Raw genomic sequence first — 21,347 nt, 5'->3', positions numbered from 1 at the left:
CACCGAGGGTCTGGAGGCAGGAGGTGGGTAGGGAAGGGAAGGATGGAGGAGTACTGAAAAGAATCGCTTGAGAGGGGCCCAAGGATGCTTGAGTAGGATGAAGAGAACTTGACTCCAAGGTAATGAAGTCATGAAGCCTCCTTAACTTGTGCTCTCACTTCAGTGCAAATGAGACTCTCCGGGGAGCAGCTGGGATCTTAAAAGCGTGGGTGGGGTGAGCGTGGGCAGGGTAAGCCTCAAGCTTGATGTCAATCAAACCCGAGAAGCCACAAGGTGACACACACCACTCCCAGGTGCCCAGGCTTAGCTACCGAGAGAAGGTGAGCTTAGAACAAAGCTGCTATAGCAGAACGTCGTGCCCGGAGGAAGTGGCGGCTCTCGGTCCTGCAGGCGGAGCGAGCGCCGTTGCTATTTTTCTGAAGCTCCTCTCGGCCACTTGCCGAGACACCGCGCCGCCAAAATGCCTCGAATTGTGACTAAGGGGGGCATGTGGAGGAATACCGAGGATGAAATTCTGAAAGCAGCTGTTATGAAATATGGGAAAAATCAGTGGTCTAGGGTTGCTTCATTGCTGCCTAGGAAATCGGCAAAGCAGTGCAAAGCCAGATGGTGGGAGTGGCTGGATCCAAGCCTCAAGAAAACAGAATGGTCCAGAGAAGAAGAGGAAAAACTCTTGCATTTGGCCAAGTTAATGTCAACGCAGTGGCGGACCATTGCTCCAATCATTGGAAGGACAGCTGCCCAGTGCTTAGAACACTATGAATGTCTTCTGGATAAAGCATCCCAAAGAGACAACGAAGAGGAAACAGACGATCCACGGAAACTTAAACCTGGAGAAATAGCTTCCAATCCAGAAACAAAGCCAGCACGTCCTGATCCAATGGATATGGATGAGGATGAACTTGAGATGCTTTCTGAAGCTAGAGCCCGGCTGGCTAATACTCAGGGAAAGAAGGCCAAGAGGAAAGCGAGAGAGAAACAGTTGGAGGAGGCAAGGCGTCTTGCTGCCCTCCAAAAGAGAAGAGAACTTTGGGCAGCTGGCATCGAAATTCAGAAGAAAAGAAGAAAGAAGAGAGGGGTTGATTATAATGCTGAAATCCCATTTGAAAAAAAGCCTGCTCTTGGTTTCTATGATACGTCTGAGGAGAACTACCAGGCTCTTGATGCAGATTCCAGGAAGTTAAGACGACAGGATCTTGATGGCGAGCTAAGGTCTGAGAAAGAAGGACGAGATCGGAAAAAAGACAAGCAGCGTTTGAAAAGGAAAGAAAGATCGGGTTTACCATCAGCTATTCTTCAAACTAGTGGTGTTTCTAAATTTACTAAAAAGAGAAGTAAACTAGTACTTCCTGCCCCTCAGATTTCAGATGCAGAACTGCAGGAAGTTGTGAAGGTAGGCAAAGCGAGTGAAATTGCACGTCAGACTGCTGAGGAGTCGGGCATAACCAATTCTGCTTCCAGTACTCTTCTGTCTGAGTACAATGTCACCAACAACAGCATCGCTCTTAGAACGCCACGAACACCAGCTTCCCAGGACGGAATGCTCCAGGAAGGCCAGAACCTCGTGGCCCTGACCACTGTGGATACGCCATTAAAAGGTGGACTTAACACACCCTTGCATGAGAGTGACTTCTCGGGTGTGACTCCACAGTGGCAGGCTGTACAGACTCCAAACACAGTTCTTTCTATCCCACTCGGGACTCCTTCTCATGGATCTGAAGGGCTGACTCCCTGGAGTGGGGCAACTCCCAAACCAGTTAACTCCACCCCAGGCAGAACTCCTCTTCGAGACAAGTTGAACACTGATCCTGAGGATGGAATGGCAGACTACCGTGATCCCTCTTATGTGAGGCAGATGGAAAGAGAGTCTCGTGAACACCTCCGTATAGGGTTGATGGGCCTTCCTGCCTCCAAGAATGACTTTGAAATTGTTCTACCAGAAAATGCTGAGAAAGAGTTGGAAGACCGAGAAATAGATGGCACATACATTGAAGATGCTGCTGATGTGGCTGCACGAAAGCAGGCCATGCGAGACGCAAAGCGTGTGAAGCAAATGAAACGAACGCACAAAGCTGGCCAGAAAGATCTTCCAAGACCATCAGAAGTAAACGAAACTATTCTAAGAGCCTTAAATGTAGAACCGCCTTTAACAGATTTACAGAAAAGCGAAGAACTAATCAAAAAAGAAACGATCGCATTGCTTCATTATGACCTTCTACATCACCCTTATGAACCATCTGGAAATAAAAAAGGAAAAACGGTAGGGTTTGCTACCAATAATTCAGAGCACGTTTCCTATCTGGAACACAGCCCTTACGAAAAGTTCTCTAAAGAAGAGATGAAAAAGGCCCAGGATGTTCTGGTACGGGAGATGGAAGTGGTAAAACAAGGTATGAGTCATGGAGAACTCTCAAGCGAAGCTTATAACCAGGTGTGGGAAGAATGCTATAGTCAAGTTTTGTATCTCCCTGGACAGAGCCGCTACACACGGGCCAACCTAGCAGGCAAAAAGGACAGAATCGAGTCACTGGAAAAGAGGCTCGAGATTAACAGAGGTCACATGATGACAGAAGCCAAGAGAGCTGCAAAGATGGAAAAGAAGATAGAAATTTTGCTCGGGGGTTACCAGTCCCATGCTATGGGGCTCATGAAACAGGTGAATGACTTATGGGATCAAATTGAGCAGGCTTACTTAGAGGTACACACGTTTGAAGAACTCAGGAAACATGAGGATTCTGCTATTCTCTGGAGGCTGGGGTGTCTTAAAGAAGATGTTCAGCGACAACAGGAAAGAGAAAAGGGACTTCAGCAAAGATATGCTGATTTGCTGCTGCAGAAAGAAACTTTAAAGTCCAAAATGTGAAGCACAGTTTGTATTCTGTCACAGGATGAATTAGTTGCTGGTTTTCATACTCTGGAAGGCTGAAACTGATGTTTATCCTCAACGACAAATTCACCCGTGACCTGTGGGTTCTTTTGTTGTTTATTTTAAATGACATCGCTCTTACACAATCTATGTATAAAGTATTTAACTCCACAGGACATTTTAGAGTGTAAATTATGATGACAATCATTCTTTAAGCACTGTCATATTTGCAGATTCTTTTTGGTTTTGGCCTTTATTTTTAAAGCGTAATTTGAAAGTGCTGCCTGTGAGTATACTCTTGAATAAAAACGAAAGATAAAATTGAAAAAAAAAAAAAAAAAACAAAGCTTGTGGGCAACCTCTCCTCGTGGTTTAAGGAACTGTAGCCGCTGTCTGAGCATGACGAGCCACCGGCGTCCCGGCCGTGCTTGTCTCTAAGTCTCAACATAAGGCTGTGTGTGGAACATGACTGACAGCCACTCAGAGGGTTGTCATGGCAATTGGATTAAAGAATGCGTATTGTACTCATGTTTTAGAGCTTGCTTTGCTTTCTTTATCATTAATGGAACATAAATAGTCTCTAGCAAGGAGTGTATGAAACCTCGCCCTTAGTTCCAGTGTGGCGCCAAGATGTTTTATGGACCCTGACACAGACTGGTCACTGTGGCCCCTGTACTGGTATGCGTAATCTGTTCCTGTCAAATGCCTAATGGCTATTGACGATTTATGAGTTTTAGCCTTGTATCTCTCGTATGCATCCTCCTCAAGAAAAGGCACAAGGGATGAAGGTTTAGGGGCTGGTCTGCACTAGAGAGGCAGTCACCTTCTTTCTCCTAGACATAACAAAGTGTCCTGGGTAAAAAGTTTCTTCCGCCATGGTCGCGAAGCCTCTGCTGGACAGAGCAACTTCCAACTGAGCCTAGGGTGTGTGTGGCACCTCCGCCATAAAAGCTGCTGCCTCTTTTCTTTTTTTCTTTTTTTTTGAAGATAGCACTGTTTTTTTTTTACAATTGTTTGTATGTATGTATGTATGTATGTATGTATGTATGTATTTATTTTTAGAGAGAGGGGAAAGGAGAAAGGGAGAGAAACATCACTGTGTGGTTGCGTCTCACGCGCCCCCAACCGGGGACCTGATGTGCAACCTAGTAACGTGCTCTGGCTGGGAATCAAACCAGCGACAGTTAGGTCTCCAGGCTGATGCTCAATCCACTGAGCCACAGCAGCCAGGGCTGAGACCTCCTTCCTTTTGAGGAGGCAGATTATGAGGGAACCTGCAGAGGGGCCCGTGCCCCCATTGCCACCGGGCACGGCATACCCCGGCCGCCTGGAGCCCTGGTGTGGGAGGCGGCCTTCTCTATCAGCCCAAGCCCTGGCAAGCCATTCTGGGGCCCTCTCGGCCCTACGTGTCCTTCAGGGTTTGAGCTGAGGGCTGGCTTGTCTACACCGACCACCCCCTCTCTTCTTACATCTCACATTCCGAGGGGCAGCACAAGCAGCTCGAAGCTCTCTTTTAGGGGGCACAGTTGCAGGAGGAGAGTCAGGTGCCCATCACCGGGAGATGGACAGGGAAGATGCGGGTGCTCACCAGGAACACCCAGCAGGTAGCAGCAATGAGCTGGCTGAAAACCCAGCAACCTGCTGAAGCCCTGGATGGAGTACAAGCGGAGGCTGCGCCAGGATACCGCACCTGTGCGCCTACACCGTACGCACCGAGGGTCTGGAGGCAGGAGGTGGGTAGGGAAGGGAAGGATGGAGGAGTACTGAAAAGAATCGCTTGAGAGGGGCCCAAGGATGCTTGAGTAGGATGAAGAGAACTTGACTCCAAGGTAATGAAGTCATGAAGCCTCCTTAACTTGTGCTCTCACTTCAGTGCAAATGAGACTCTCCGGGGAGCAGCTGGGATCTTAAAAGCGTGGGTGGGGTGAGCGTGGGCAGGGTAAGCCTCAAGCTTGATGTCAATCAAACCCGAGAAGCCACAAGGTGACACACACCACTCCCAGGTGCCCAGGCTTAGCTACCGAGAGAAGGTGAGCTTAGAACAAAGCTGCTATAGCAGAACGTCGTGCCCGGAGGAAGTGGCGGCTCTCGGTCCTGCAGGCGGAGCGAGCGCCGTTGCTATTTTTCTGAAGCTCCTCTCGGCCACTTGCCGAGACACCGCGCCGCCAAAATGCCTCGAATTGTGACTAAGGGGGGCATGTGGAGGAATACCGAGGATGAAATTCTGAAAGCAGCTGTTATGAAATATGGGAAAAATCAGTGGTCTAGGGTTGCTTCATTGCTGCCTAGGAAATCGGCAAAGCAGTGCAAAGCCAGATGGTGGGAGTGGCTGGATCCAAGCCTCAAGAAAACAGAATGGTCCAGAGAAGAAGAGGAAAAACTCTTGCATTTGGCCAAGTTAATGTCAACGCAGTGGCGGACCATTGCTCCAATCATTGGAAGGACAGCTGCCCAGTGCTTAGAACACTATGAATGTCTTCTGGATAAAGCATCCCAAAGAGACAACGAAGAGGAAACAGACGATCCACGGAAACTTAAACCTGGAGAAATAGCTTCCAATCCAGAAACAAAGCCAGCACGTCCTGATCCAATGGATATGGATGAGGATGAACTTGAGATGCTTTCTGAAGCTAGAGCCCGGCTGGCTAATACTCAGGGAAAGAAGGCCAAGAGGAAAGCGAGAGAGAAACAGTTGGAGGAGGCAAGGCGTCTTGCTGCCCTCCAAAAGAGAAGAGAACTTTGGGCAGCTGGCATCGAAATTCAGAAGAAAAGAAGAAAGAAGAGAGGGGTTGATTATAATGCTGAAATCCCATTTGAAAAAAAGCCTGCTCTTGGTTTCTATGATACGTCTGAGGAGAACTACCAGGCTCTTGATGCAGATTCCAGGAAGTTAAGACGACAGGATCTTGATGGCGAGCTAAGGTCTGAGAAAGAAGGACGAGATCGGAAAAAAGACAAGCAGCGTTTGAAAAGGAAAGAAAGATCGGGTTTACCATCAGCTATTCTTCAAACTAGTGGTGTTTCTAAATTTACTAAAAAGAGAAGTAAACTAGTACTTCCTGCCCCTCAGATTTCAGATGCAGAACTGCAGGAAGTTGTGAAGGTAGGCAAAGCGAGTGAAATTGCACGTCAGACTGCTGAGGAGTCGGGCATAACCAATTCTGCTTCCAGTACTCTTCTGTCTGAGTACAATGTCACCAACAACAGCATCGCTCTTAGAACGCCACGAACACCAGCTTCCCAGGACGGAATGCTCCAGGAAGGCCAGAACCTCGTGGCCCTGACCACTGTGGATACGCCATTAAAAGGTGGACTTAACACACCCTTGCATGAGAGTGACTTCTCGGGTGTGACTCCACAGTGGCAGGCTGTACAGACTCCAAACACAGTTCTTTCTATCCCACTCGGGACTCCTTCTCATGGATCTGAAGGGCTGACTCCCTGGAGTGGGGCAACTCCCAAACCAGTTAACTCCACCCCAGGCAGAACTCCTCTTCGAGACAAGTTGAACACTGATCCTGAGGATGGAATGGCAGACTACCGTGATCCCTCTTATGTGAGGCAGATGGAAAGAGAGTCTCGTGAACACCTCCGTATAGGGTTGATGGGCCTTCCTGCCTCCAAGAATGACTTTGAAATTGTTCTACCAGAAAATGCTGAGAAAGAGTTGGAAGACCGAGAAATAGATGGCACATACATTGAAGATGCTGCTGATGTGGCTGCACGAAAGCAGGCCATGCGAGACGCAAAGCGTGTGAAGCAAATGAAACGAACGCACAAAGCTGGCCAGAAAGATCTTCCAAGACCATCAGAAGTAAACGAAACTATTCTAAGAGCCTTAAATGTAGAACCGCCTTTAACAGATTTACAGAAAAGCGAAGAACTAATCAAAAAAGAAACGATCGCATTGCTTCATTATGACCTTCTACATCACCCTTATGAACCATCTGGAAATAAAAAAGGAAAAACGGTAGGGTTTGCTACCAATAATTCAGAGCACGTTTCCTATCTGGAACACAGCCCTTACGAAAAGTTCTCTAAAGAAGAGATGAAAAAGGCCCAGGATGTTCTGGTACGGGAGATGGAAGTGGTAAAACAAGGTATGAGTCATGGAGAACTCTCAAGCGAAGCTTATAACCAGGTGTGGGAAGAATGCTATAGTCAAGTTTTGTATCTCCCTGGACAGAGCCGCTACACACGGGCCAACCTAGCAGGCAAAAAGGACAGAATCGAGTCACTGGAAAAGAGGCTCGAGATTAACAGAGGTCACATGATGACAGAAGCCAAGAGAGCTGCAAAGATGGAAAAGAAGATAGAAATTTTGCTCGGGGGTTACCAGTCCCATGCTATGGGGCTCATGAAACAGGTGAATGACTTATGGGATCAAATTGAGCAGGCTTACTTAGAGGTACACACGTTTGAAGAACTCAGGAAACATGAGGATTCTGCTATTCTCTGGAGGCTGGGGTGTCTTAAAGAAGATGTTCAGCGACAACAGGAAAGAGAAAAGGGACTTCAGCAAAGATATGCTGATTTGCTGCTGCAGAAAGAAACTTTAAAGTCCAAAATGTGAAGCACAGTTTGTATTCTGTCACAGGATGAATTAGTTGCTGGTTTTCATACTCTGGAAGGCTGAAACTGATGTTTATCCTCAACGACAAATTCACCCGTGACCTGTGGGTTCTTTTGTTGTTTATTTTAAATGACATCGCTCTTACACAATCTATGTATAAAGTATTTAACTCCACAGGACATTTTAGAGTGTAAATTATGATGACAATCATTCTTTAAGCACTGTCATATTTGCAGATTCTTTTTGGTTTTGGCCTTTATTTTTAAAGCGTAATTTGAAAGTGCTGCCTGTGAGTATACTCTTGAATAAAAACGAAAGATAAAATTGAAAAAAAAAAAAAAAAAACAAAGCTTGTGGGCAACCTCTCCTCGTGGTTTAAGGAACTGTAGCCGCTGTCTGAGCATGACGAGCCACCGGCGTCCCGGCCGTGCTTGTCTCTAAGTCTCAACATAAGGCTGTGTGTGGAACATGACTGACAGCCACTCAGAGGGTTGTCATGGCAATTGGATTAAAGAATGCGTATTGTACTCATGTTTTAGAGCTTGCTTTGCTTTCTTTATCATTAATGGAACATAAATAGTCTCTAGCAAGGAGTGTATGAAACCTCGCCCTTAGTTCCAGTGTGGCGCCAAGATGTTTTATGGACCCTGACACAGACTGGTCACTGTGGCCCCTGTACTGGTATGCGTAATCTGTTCCTGTCAAATGCCTAATGGCTATTGACGATTTATGAGTTTTAGCCTTGTATCTCTCGTATGCATCCTCCTCAAGAAAAGGCACAAGGGATGAAGGTTTAGGGGCTGGTCTGCACTAGAGAGGCAGTCACCTTCTTTCTCCTAGACATAACAAAGTGTCCTGGGTAAAAAGTTTCTTCCGCCATGGTCGCGAAGCCTCTGCTGGACAGAGCAACTTCCAACTGAGCCTAGGGTGTGTGTGGCACCTCCGCCATAAAAGCTGCTGCCTCTTTTCTTTTTTTCTTTTTTTTTGAAGATAGCACTGTTTTTTTTTTACAATTGTTTGTATGTATGTATGTATGTATGTATTTATTTTTAGAGAGAGGGGAAAGGAGAAAGGGAGAGAAACATCACTGTGTGGTTGCGTCTCACGCGCCCCCAACCGGGGACCTGATGTGCAACCTAGTAACGTGCTCTGGCTGGGAATCAAACCAGCGACAGTTAGGTCTCCAGGCTGATGCTCAATCCACTGAGCCACAGCAGCCAGGGCTGAGACCTCCTTCCTTTTGAGGAGGCAGATTATGAGGGAACCTGCAGAGGGGCCCGTGCCCCCATTGCCACCGGGCACGGCATACCCCGGCCGCCTGGAGCCCTGGTGTGGGAGGCGGCCTTCTCTATCAGCCCAAGCCCTGGCAAGCCATTCTGGGGCCCTCTCGGCCCTACGTGTCCTTCAGGGTTTGAGCTGAGGGCTGGCTTGTCTACACCGACCACCCCCTCTCTTCTTACATCTCACATTCCGAGGGGCAGCACAAGCAGCTCGAAGCTCTCTTTTAGGGGGCACAGTTGCAGGAGGAGAGTCAGGTGCCCATCACCGGGAGATGGACAGGGAAGATGCGGGTGCTCACCAGGAACACCCAGCAGGTAGCAGCAATGAGCTGGCTGAAAACCCAGCAACCTGCTGAAGCCCTGGATGGAGTACAAGCGGAGGCTGCGCCAGGATACCGCACCTGTGCGCCTACACCGTACGCACCGAGGGTCTGGAGGCAGGAGGTGGGTAGGGAAGGGAAGGATGGAGGAGTACTGAAAAGAATCGCTTGAGAGGGGCCCAAGGATGCTTGAGTAGGATGAAGAGAACTTGACTCCAAGGTAATGAAGTCATGAAGCCTCCTTAACTTGTGCTCTCACTTCAGTGCAAATGAGACTCTCCGGGGAGCAGCTGGGATCTTAAAAGCGTGGGTGGGGTGAGCGTGGGCAGGGTAAGCCTCAAGCTTGATGTCAATCAAACCCGAGAAGCCACAAGGTGACACACACCACTCCCAGGTGCCCAGGCTTAGCTACCGAGAGAAGGTGAGCTTAGAACAAAGCTGCTATAGCAGAACGTCGTGCCCGGAGGAAGTGGCGGCTCTCGGTCCTGCAGGCGGAGCGAGCGCCGTTGCTATTTTTCTGAAGCTCCTCTCGGCCACTTGCCGAGACACCGCGCCGCCAAAATGCCTCGAATTGTGACTAAGGGGGGCATGTGGAGGAATACCGAGGATGAAATTCTGAAAGCAGCTGTTATGAAATATGGGAAAAATCAGTGGTCTAGGGTTGCTTCATTGCTGCCTAGGAAATCGGCAAAGCAGTGCAAAGCCAGATGGTGGGAGTGGCTGGATCCAAGCCTCAAGAAAACAGAATGGTCCAGAGAAGAAGAGGAAAAACTCTTGCATTTGGCCAAGTTAATGTCAACGCAGTGGCGGACCATTGCTCCAATCATTGGAAGGACAGCTGCCCAGTGCTTAGAACACTATGAATGTCTTCTGGATAAAGCATCCCAAAGAGACAACGAAGAGGAAACAGACGATCCACGGAAACTTAAACCTGGAGAAATAGCTTCCAATCCAGAAACAAAGCCAGCACGTCCTGATCCAATGGATATGGATGAGGATGAACTTGAGATGCTTTCTGAAGCTAGAGCCCGGCTGGCTAATACTCAGGGAAAGAAGGCCAAGAGGAAAGCGAGAGAGAAACAGTTGGAGGAGGCAAGGCGTCTTGCTGCCCTCCAAAAGAGAAGAGAACTTTGGGCAGCTGGCATCGAAATTCAGAAGAAAAGAAGAAAGAAGAGAGGGGTTGATTATAATGCTGAAATCCCATTTGAAAAAAAGCCTGCTCTTGGTTTCTATGATACGTCTGAGGAGAACTACCAGGCTCTTGATGCAGATTCCAGGAAGTTAAGACGACAGGATCTTGATGGCGAGCTAAGGTCTGAGAAAGAAGGACGAGATCGGAAAAAAGACAAGCAGCGTTTGAAAAGGAAAGAAAGATCGGGTTTACCATCAGCTATTCTTCAAACTAGTGGTGTTTCTAAATTTACTAAAAAGAGAAGTAAACTAGTACTTCCTGCCCCTCAGATTTCAGATGCAGAACTGCAGGAAGTTGTGAAGGTAGGCAAAGCGAGTGAAATTGCACGTCAGACTGCTGAGGAGTCGGGCATAACCAATTCTGCTTCCAGTACTCTTCTGTCTGAGTACAATGTCACCAACAACAGCATCGCTCTTAGAACGCCACGAACACCAGCTTCCCAGGACGGAATGCTCCAGGAAGGCCAGAACCTCGTGGCCCTGACCACTGTGGATACGCCATTAAAAGGTGGACTTAACACACCCTTGCATGAGAGTGACTTCTCGGGTGTGACTCCACAGTGGCAGGCTGTACAGACTCCAAACACAGTTCTTTCTATCCCACTCGGGACTCCTTCTCATGGATCTGAAGGGCTGACTCCCTGGAGTGGGGCAACTCCCAAACCAGTTAACTCCACCCCAGGCAGAACTCCTCTTCGAGACAAGTTGAACACTGATCCTGAGGATGGAATGGCAGACTACCGTGATCCCTCTTATGTGAGGCAGATGGAAAGAGAGTCTCGTGAACACCTCCGTATAGGGTTGATGGGCCTTCCTGCCTCCAAGAATGACTTTGAAATTGTTCTACCAGAAAATGCTGAGAAAGAGTTGGAAGACCGAGAAATAGATGGCACATACATTGAAGATGCTGCTGATGTGGCTGCACGAAAGCAGGCCATGCGAGACGCAAAGCGTGTGAAGCAAATGAAACGAACGCACAAAGCTGGCCAGAAAGATCTTCCAAGACCATCAGAAGTAAACGAAACTATTCTAAGAGCCTTAAATGTAGAACCGCCTTTAACAGATTTACAGAAAAGCGAAGAACTAATCAAAAAAGAAACGATCGCATTGCTTCATTATGACCTTCTACATCACCCTTATGAACCATCTGGAAATAAAAAAGGAAAAACGGTAGGGTTTGCTACCAATAATTCAGAGCACGTTTCCTATCTGGAACACAGCCCTTACGAAAAGTTCTCTAAAGAAGAGATGAAAAAGGCCCAGGATGTTCTGGTACGGGAGATGGAAGTGGTAAAACAAGGTATGAGTCATGGAGAACTCTCAAGCGAAGCTTATAACCAGGTGTGGGAAGAATGCTATAGTCAAGTTTTGTATCTCCCTGGACAGAGCCGCTACACACGGGCCAACCTAGCAGGCAAAAAGGACAGAATCGAGTCACTGGAAAAGAGGCTCGAGATTAACAGAGGTCACATGATGACAGAAGCCAAGAGAGCTGCAAAGATGGAAAAGAAGATAGAAATTTTGCTCGGGGGTTACCAGTCCCATGCTATGGGGCTCATGAAACAGGTGAATGACTTATGGGATCAAATTGAGCAGGCTTACTTAGAGGTACACACGTTTGAAGAACTCAGGAAACATGAGGATTCTGCTATTCTCTGGAGGCTGGGGTGTCTTAAAGAAGATGTTCAGCGACAACAGGAAAGAGAAAAGGGACTTCAGCAAAGATATGCTGATTTGCTGCTGCAGAAAGAAACTTTAAAGTCCAAAATGTGAAGCACAGTTTGTATTCTGTCACAGGATGAATTAGTTGCTGGTTTTCATACTCTGGAAGGCTGAAACTGATGTTTATCCTCAACGACAAATTCACCCGTGACCTGTGGGTTCTTTTGTTGTTTATTTTAAATGACATCGCTCTTACACAATCTATGTATAAAGTATTTAACTCCACAGGACATTTTAGAGTGTAAATTATGATGACAATCATTCTTTAAGCACTGTCATATTTGCAGATTCTTTTTGGTTTTGGCCTTTATTTTTAAAGCGTAATTTGAAAGTGCTGCCTGTGAGTATACTCTTGAATAAAAACGAAAGATAAAATTGAAAAAAAAAAAAAAAAAAAACAAAGCTTGTGGGCAACCTCTCCTCGTGGTTTAAGGAACTGTAGCCGCTGTCTGAGCATGACGAGCCACCGGCGTCCCGGCCGTGCTTGTCTCTAAGTCTCAACATAAGGCTGTGTGTGGAACATGACTGACAGCCACTCAGAGGGTTGTCATGGGAATTGGATTAAAGAATGCGTATTGTACTCATGTTTTAGAGCTTGCTTTGCTTTCTTTATCATTAATGGAACATAAATAGTCTCTAGCAAGGAGTGTATGAAACCTCGCCCTTAGTTCCAGTGTGGCGCCAAGATGTTTTATGGACCCTGACACAGACTGGTCACTGTGGCCCCTGTACTGGTATGCGTAATCTGTTCCTGTCAAATGCCTAATGGCTATTGACGATTTATGAGTTTTAGCCTTGTATCTCTCGTATGCATCCTCCTCAAGAAAAGGCACAAGGGATGAAGGTTTAGGGGCTGGTCTGCACTAGAGAGGCAGTCACCTTCTTTCTCCTAGACATAACAAAGTGTCCTGGGTAAAAAGTTTCTTCCGCCATGGTCGCGAAGCCTCTGCTGGACAGAGCAACTTCCAACTGAGCCTAGGGTGTGTGTGGCACCTCCGCCATAAAAGCTGCTGCCTCTTTTCTTTTTTTCTTTTTTTTTGAAGATAGCACTGTTTTTTTTTTACAATTGTTTGTATGTATGTATGTATGTATGTATGTATGTATGTATTTATTTTTAGAGAGAGGGGAAAGGAGAAAGGGAGAGAAACATCACTGTGTGGTTGCGTCTCACGCGCCCCCAACCGGGGACCTGATGTGCAACCTAGTAACGTGCTCTGGCTGGGAATCAAACCAGCGACAGTTAGGTCTCCAGGCTGATGCTCAATCCACTGAGCCACAGCAGCCAGGGCTGAGACCTCCTTCCTTTTGAGGAGGCAGATTATGAGGGAACCTGCAGAGGGGCCCGTGCCCCCATTGCCACCGGGCACGGCATACCCCGGCCGCCTGGAGCCCTGGTGTGGGAGGCGGCCTTCTCTATCAGCCCAAGCCCTGGCAAGCCATTCTGGGGCCCTCTCGGCCCTACGTGTCCTTCAGGGTTTGAGCTGAGGGCTGGCTTGTCTACACCGACCACCCCCTCTCTTCTTACATCTCACATTCCGAGGGGCAGCACAAGCAGCTCGAAGCTCTCTTTTAGGGGGCACAGTTGCAGGAGGAGAGTCAGGTGCCCATCACCGGGAGATGGACAGGGAAGATGCGGGTGCTCACCAGGAACACCCAGCAGGTAGCAGCAATGAGCTGGCTGAAAACCCAGCAACCTGCTGAAGCCCTGGATGGAGTACAAGCGGAGGCTGCGCCAGGATACCGCACCTGTGCGCCTACACCGTACGCACCGAGGGTCTGGAGGCAGGAGGTGGGTAGGGAAGGGAAGGATGGAGGAGTACTGAAAAGAATCGCTTGAGAGGGGCCCAAGGATGCTTGAGTAGGATGAAGAGAACTTGACTCCAAGGTAATGAAGTCATGAAGCCTCCTTAACTTGTGCTCTCACTTCAGTGCAAATGAGACTCTCCGGGGAGCAGCTGGGATCTTAAAAGCGTGGGTGGGGTGAGCGTGGGCAGGGTAAGCCTCAAGCTTGATGTCAATCAAACCCGAGAAGCCACAAGGTGACACACACCACTCCCAGGTGCCCAGGCTTAGCTACCGAGAGAAGGTGAGCTTAGAACAAAGCTGCTATAGCAGAACGTCGTGCCCGGAGGAAGTGGCGGCTCTCGGTCCTGCAGGCGGAGCGAGCGCCGTTGCTATTTTTCTGAAGCTCCTCTCGGCCACTTGCCGAGACACCGCGCCGCCAAAATGCCTCGAATTGTGACTAAGGGGGGCATGTGGAGGAATACCGAGGATGAAATTCTGAAAGCAGCTGTTATGAAATATGGGAAAAATCAGTGGTCTAGGGTTGCTTCATTGCTGCCTAGGAAATCGGCAAAGCAGTGCAAAGCCAGATGGTGGGAGTGGCTGGATCCAAGCCTCAAGAAAACAGAATGGTCCAGAGAAGAAGAGGAAAAACTCTTGCATTTGGCCAAGTTAATGTCAACGCAGTGGCGGACCATTGCTCCAATCATTGGAAGGACAGCTGCCCAGTGCTTAGAACACTATGAATGTCTTCTGGATAAAGCATCCCAAAGAGACAACGAAGAGGAAACAGACGATCCACGGAAACTTAAACCTGGAGAAATAGCTTCCAATCCAGAAACAAAGCCAGCACGTCCTGATCCAATGGATATGGATGAGGATGAACTTGAGATGCTTTCTGAAGCTAGAGCCCGGCTGGCTAATACTCAGGGAAAGAAGGCCAAGAGGAAAGCGAGAGAGAAACAGTTGGAGGAGGCAAGGCGTCTTGCTGCCCTCCAAAAGAGAAGAGAACTTTGGGCAGCTGGCATCGAAATTCAGAAGAAAAGAAGAAAGAAGAGAGGGGTTGATTATAATGCTGAAATCCCATTTGAAAAAAAGCCTGCTCTTGGTTTCTATGATACGTCTGAGGAGAACTACCAGGCTCTTGATGCAGATTCCAGGAAGTTAAGACGACAGGATCTTGATGGCGAGCTAAGGTCTGAGAAAGAAGGACGAGATCGGAAAAAAGACAAGCAGCGTTTGAAAAGGAAAGAAAGATCGGGTTTACCATCAGCTATTCTTCAAACTAGTGGTGTTTCTAAATTTACTAAAAAGAGAAGTAAACTAGTACTTCCTGCCCCTCAGATTTCAGATGCAGAACTGCAGGAAGTTGTGAAGGTAGGCAAAGCGAGTGAAATTGCACGTCAGACTGCTGAGGAGTCGGGCATAACCAATTCTGCTTCCAGTACTCTTCTGTCTGAGTACAATGTCACCAACAACAGCATCGCTCTTAGAACGCCACGAACACCAGCTTCCCAGGACGGAATGCTCCAGGAAGGCCAGAACCTCGTGGCCCTGACCACTGTGGATACGCCATTAAAAGGTGGACTTAACACACCCTTGCATGAGAGTGACTTCTCGGGTGTGACTCCACAGTGGCAGGCTGTACAGACTCCAAACACAGTTCTTTCTATCCCACTCGGGACTCCTTCTCATGGATCTGAAGGGCTGACTCCCTGGAGTGGGGCAACTCCCAAACCAGTTAACTCCACCGCAGGCAGAACTCCTCTTCGAGACAAGTTGAACACTGATCCTGAGGATGGAATGGCAGACTACCGTGATCCCTCTTATGTGAGGCAGATGGAAAGAGAGTCTCGTGAACACCTCCGTATAGGGTTGATGGGCCTTCCTGCCTCCAAGAATGACTTTGAAATTGTTCTACCAGAAAATGCTGAGAAAGAGTTGGAAGACCGAGAAATAGATGGCACATACATTGAAGATGCTGCTGATGTGGCTGCACGAAAGCAGGCCATGCGAGACGCAAAGCGTGTGAAGCAAATGAAACGAACGCACAAAGCTGGCCAGAAAGATCTTCCAAGACCATCAGAAGTAAACGAAACTATTCTAAGAGCCTTAAATGTAGAACCGCCTTTAACAGATTTACAGAAAAGCGAAGAACTAATCAAAAAAGAAACGATCGCATTGCTTCATTATGACCTTCTACATCACCCTTATGAACCATCTGGAAATAAAAAAGGAAAAACGGTAGGGTTTGCTACCAATAATTCAGAGCACGTTTCCTATCTGGAACACAGCCCTTACGAAAAGTTCTCTAAAGAAGAGATGAAAAAGGCCCAGGATGTTCTGGTACGGGAGATGGAAGTGGTAAAACAAGGTATGAGTCATGGAGAACTCTCAAGCGAAGCTTATAACCAGGTGTGGGAAGAATGCTATAGTCAAGTTTTGTATCTCCCTGGACAGAGCCGCTACACACGGGCCAACCTAGCAGGCAAAAAGGACAGAATCGAGTCACTGGAAAAGAGGCTCGAGATTAACAGAGGTCACATGATGACAGAAGCCAAGAGAGCTGCAAAGATGGAAAAGAAGATAGAAATTTTGCTCGGGGGTTACCAGTCCCATGCTATGGGGCTCATGAAACAGGTGAATGACTTATGGGATCAAATTGAGCAGGCTTACTTAGAGGTACACACGTTTGAAGAACTCAGGAAACATGAGGATTCTGCTATTCTCTGGAGGCTGGGGTGTCTTAAAGAAGATGTTCAGCGACAACAGGAAAGAGAAAAGGGACTTCAGCAAAGATATGCTGATTTGCTGCTGCAGAAAGAAACTTTAAAGTCCAAAATGTGAAGCACAGTTTGTATTCTGTCACAGGATGAATTAGTTGCTGGTTTTCATACTCTGGAAGGCTGAAACTGATGTTTATCCTCAACGACAAATTCACCCGTGACCTGTGGGTTCTTTTGTTGTTTATTTTAAATGACATCGCTCTTACACAATCTATGTATAAAGTATTTAACTCCACAGGACATTTTAGAGTGTAAATTATGATGACAATCATTCTTTAAGCACTGTCATATTTGCAGATTCTTTTTGGTTTTGGCCTTTATTTTTAAAGCGTAATTTGAAAGTGCTGCCTGTGAGTATACTCTTGAATAAAAACGAAAGATAAAATTGAAAAAAAAAAAAAAAAAACAAAGCTTGTGGGCAACCTCTCCTCGTGGTTTAAGGAACTGTAGCCGCTGTCTGAGCATGACGAGCCACCGGCGTCCCGGCCGTGCTTGTCTCTAAGTCTCAACATAAGGCTGTGTGTGGAACATGACTGACAGCCACTCAGAGGGTTGTCATGGGAATTGGATTAAAGAATGCGTATTGTACTCATGTTTTAGAGCTTGCTTTGCTTTCTTTATCATTAATGGAACATAAATAGTCTCTAGCAAGGAGTGTATGAAACCTCGCCCTTAGTTCCAGTGTGGCGCCAAGATGTTTTATGGACCCTGACACAGACTGGTCACTGTGGCCCCTGTACTGGTATGCGTAATCTGTTCCTGTCAAATGCCTAATGGCTATTGACGATTTATGAGTTTTAGCCTTGTATCTCTCGTATGCATCCTCCTCAAGAAAAGGCACAAGGGATGAAGGTTTAGGGGCTGGTCTGCACTAGAGAGGCAGTCACCTTCTTTCTCCTAGACATAACAAAGTGTCCTGGGTAAAAAGTTTCTTCCGCCATGGTCGCGAAGCCTCTGCTGGACAGAGCAACTTCCAACTGAGCCTAGGGTGTGTGTGGCACCTCCGCCATAAAAGCTGCTGCCTCTTTTCTTTTTTTCTTTTTTTTTGAAGATAGCACTGTTTTTTTTTACAATTGTTTGTATGTATGTATGTATGTATGTATGTATGTATTTATTTTTAGAGAGAGGGGAAAGGAGAAAGGGAGAGAAACATCACTGTGTGGTTGCGTCTCACGCGCCCCCAACCGGGGACCTGATGTGCAACCTAGTAACGTGCTCTGGCTGGGAATCAAACCAGCGACAGTTAGGTCTCCAGGCTGATGCTCAATCCACTGAGCCACAGCAGCCAGGGCTGAGACCTCCTTCCTTTTGAGGAGGCAGATTATGAGGGAACCTGCAGAGGGGCCCGTGCCCCCATTGCCACCGGGCACGGCATACCCCGGCCGCCTGGAGCCCTGGTGTGGGAGGCGGCCTTCTCTATCAGCCCAAGCCCTGGCAAGCCATTCTGGGGCCCTCTCGGCCCTACGTGTCCTTCAGGGTTTGAGCTGAGGGCTGGCTTGTCTACACCGACCACCCCCTCTCTTCTTACATCTCACATTCCGAGGGGCAGCACAAGCAGCTCGAAGCTCTCTTTTAGGGGGCACAGTTGCAGGAGGAGAGTCAGGTGCCCATCACCGGGAGATGGACAGGGAAGATGCGGGTGCTCACCAGGAACACCCAGCAGGTAGCAGCAATGAGCTGGCTGAAAACCCAGCAACCTGCTGAAGCCCTGGATGGAGTACAAGCGGAGGCTGCGCCAGGATACCGCACCTGTGCGCCTACACCGTACGCACCGAGGGTCTGGAGGCAGGAGGTGGGTAGGGAAGGGAAGGATGGAGGAGTACTGAAAAGAATCGCTTGAGAGGGGCCCAAGGATGCTTGAGTAGGATGAAGAGAACTTGACTCCAAGGTAATGAAGTCATGAAGCCTCCTTAACTTGTGCTCTCACTTCAGTGCAAATGAGACTCTCCGGGGAGCAGCTGGGATCTTAAAAGCGTGGGTGGGGTGAGCGTGGGCAGGGTAAGCCTCAAGCTTGATGTCAATCAAACCCGAGAAGCCACAAGGTGACACACACCACTCCCAGGTGCCCAGGCTTAGCTACCGAGAGAAGGTGAGCTTAGAACAAAGCTGCTATAGCAGAACGTCGTGCCCGGAGGAAGTGGCGGCTCTCGGTCCTGCAGGCGGAGCGAGCGCCGTTGCTATTTTTCTGAAGCTCCTCTCGGCCACTTGCCGAGACACCGCGCCGCCAAAATGCCTCGAATTGTGACTAAGGGGGGCATGTGGAGGAATACCGAGGATGAAATTCTGAAAGCAGCTGTTATGAAATATGGGAAAAATCAGTGGTCTAGGGTTGCTTCATTGCTGCCTAGGAAATCGGCAAAGCAGTGCAAAGCCAGATGGTGGGAGTGGCTGGATCCAAGCCTCAAGAAAACAGAATGGTCTAGAGAAGAAGAGGAAAAACTCTTGCATTTGGCCAAGTTAATGTCAACGCAGTGGCGGACCATTGCTCCAATCATTGGAAGGACAGCTGCCCAGTGCTTAGAACACTATGAATGTCTTCTGGATAAAGCATCCCAAAGAGACAACGAAGAGGAAACAGACGATCCACGGAAACTTAAACCTGGAGAAATAGCTTCCAATCCAGAAACAAAGCCAGCACGTCCTGATCCAATGGATATGGATGAGGATGAACTTGAGATGCTTTCTGAAGCTAGAGCCCGGCTGGCTAATACTCAGGGAAAGAAGGCCAAGAGGAAAGCGAGAGAGAAACAGTTGGAGGAGGCAAGGCGTCTTGCTGCCCTCCAAAAGAGAAGAGAACTTTGGGCAGCTGGCATCGAAATTCAGAAGAAAAGAAGAAAGAAGAGAGGGGTTGATTATAATGCTGAAATCCCATTTGAAAAAAAGCCTGCTCTTGGTTTCTATGATACGTCTGAGGAGAACTACCAGGCTCTTGATGCAGATTCCAGGAAGTTAAGACGACAGGATCTTGATGGCGAGCTAAGGTCTGAGAAAGAAGGACGAGATCGGAAAAAAGACAAGCAGCGTTTGAAAAGGAAAGAAAGATCGGGTTTACCATCAGCTATTCTTCAAACTAGTGGTGTTTCTAAATTTACTAAAAAGAGAAGTAAACTAGTACTTCCTGCCCCTCAGATTTCAGATGCAGAACTGCAGGAAGTTGTGAAGGTAGGCAAAGCGAGTGAAATTGCACGTCAGACTGCTGAGGAGTCGGGCATAACCAATTCTGCTTCCAGTACTCTTCTGTCTGAGTACAATGTCACCAACAACAGCATCGCTCTTAGAACGCCACGAACACCAGCTTCCCAGGACGGAATGCTCCAGGAAGGCCAGAACCTCGTGGCCCTGACCACTGTGGATACGCCATTAAAAGGTGGACTTAACACACCCTTGCATGAGAGTGACTTCTCGGGTGTGACTCCACAGTGGCAGGCTGTACAGACTCCAAACACAGTTCTTTCTATCCCACTCGGGACTCCTTCTCATGGATCTGAAGGGCTGACTCCCTGGAGTGGGGCAACTCCCAAACCAGTTAACTCCACCGCAGGCAGAACTCCTCTTCGAGACAAGTTGAACACTGATCCTGAGGATGGAATGGCAGACTACCGTGATCCCTCTTATGTGAGGCAGATGGAAAGAGAGTCTCGTGAACACCTCCGTATAGGGTTGATGGGCCTTCCTGCCTCCAAGAATGACTTTGAAATTGTTCTACCAGAAAATGCTGAGAAAGAGTTGGAAGACCGAGAAATAGATGGCACATACATTGAAGATGCTGCTGATGTGGCTGCACGAAAGCAGGCCATGCGAGACGCAAAGCGTGTGAAGCAAATGAAACGAACGCACAAAGCTGGCCAGAAAGATCTTCCAAGACCATCAGAAGTAAACGAAACTATTCTAAGAGCCTTAAATGTAGAACCGCCTTTAACAGATTTACAGAAAAGCGAAGAACTAATCAAAAAAGAAACGATCGCATTGCTTCATTATGACCTTCTACATCACCCTTATGAACCATCTGGAAATAAAAAAGGAAAAACGGTAGGGTTTGCTACCAATAATTCAGAGCACGTTTCCTATCTGGAACACAGCCCTTACGAAAAGTTCTCTAAAGAAGAGATGAAAAAGGCCCAGGATGTTCTGGTACGGGAGATGGAAGTGGTAAAACAAGGTATGAGTCATGGAGAACTCTCAAGCGAAGCTTATAACCAGGTGTGGGAAGAATGCTATAGTCAAGTTTTGTATCTCCCTGGACAGAGCCGCTACACACGGGCCAACCTAGCAGGCAAAAAGGACAGAATCGAGTCACTGGAAAAGAGGCTCGAGATTAACAGAGGTCACATGATGACAGAAGCCAAGAGAGCTGCAAAGATGGAAAAGAAGATAGAAATTTTGCTCGGGGGTTACCAGTCCCATGCTATGGGGCTCATGAAACAGGTGAATGACTTATGGGATCAAATTGAGCAGGCTTACTTAGAGGTACACACGTTTGAAGAACTCAGGAAACATGAGGATTCTGCTATTCTCTGGAGGCTGGGGTGTCTTAAAGAAGATGTTCAGCGACAACAGGAAAGAGAAAAGGGACTTCAGCAAAGATATGCTGATTTGCTGCTGCAGAAAGAAACTTTAAAGTCCAAAATGTGAAGCACAGTTTGTATTCTGTCACAGGATGAATTAGTTGCTGGTTTTCATACTCTGGAAGGCTGAAACTGATGTTTATCCTCAACGACAAATTCACCCGTGACCTGTGGGTTCTTTTGTTGTTTATTTTAAATGACATCGCTCTTACACAATCTATGTATAAAGTATTTAACTCCACAGGACATTTTAGAGTGTAAA

At 47.7% G+C, this 21,347-nt stretch overlaps 3 pseudogenes; all 3 read left to right on the top strand.

The window, feature by feature from the left end:
• The first annotated feature begins 460 nt into the window (after positions 1-460).
• LOC149990307 (cell division cycle 5-like protein pseudogene) lies at positions 461-2,863 on the top strand (annotated as a pseudogene).
• Positions 2,864-5,036: 2,173 nt separating this feature from the next.
• On the top strand, positions 5,037-7,439 carry LOC149990306 (cell division cycle 5-like protein pseudogene; annotated as a pseudogene).
• A 2,161-nt stretch (positions 7,440-9,600) lies between these two features.
• LOC149990305 (cell division cycle 5-like protein pseudogene) lies at positions 9,601-12,003 on the top strand (annotated as a pseudogene).
• Positions 12,004-21,347: the final 9,344 nt, after the last annotated feature.

This window comes from Furipterus horrens, unplaced genomic scaffold, assembly GCF_987537825.1.
Source record: "Furipterus horrens unplaced genomic scaffold, mFurHor1.1.pri manual_scaffold_18, whole genome shotgun sequence".
NCBI classification, from domain to species: Eukaryota; Metazoa; Chordata; class Mammalia; order Chiroptera; family Furipteridae; genus Furipterus; species Furipterus horrens.
The sequence above is the reverse complement of the archived record's forward strand: the minus strand, read 5'-3'. Positions and strand labels throughout refer to the sequence as shown.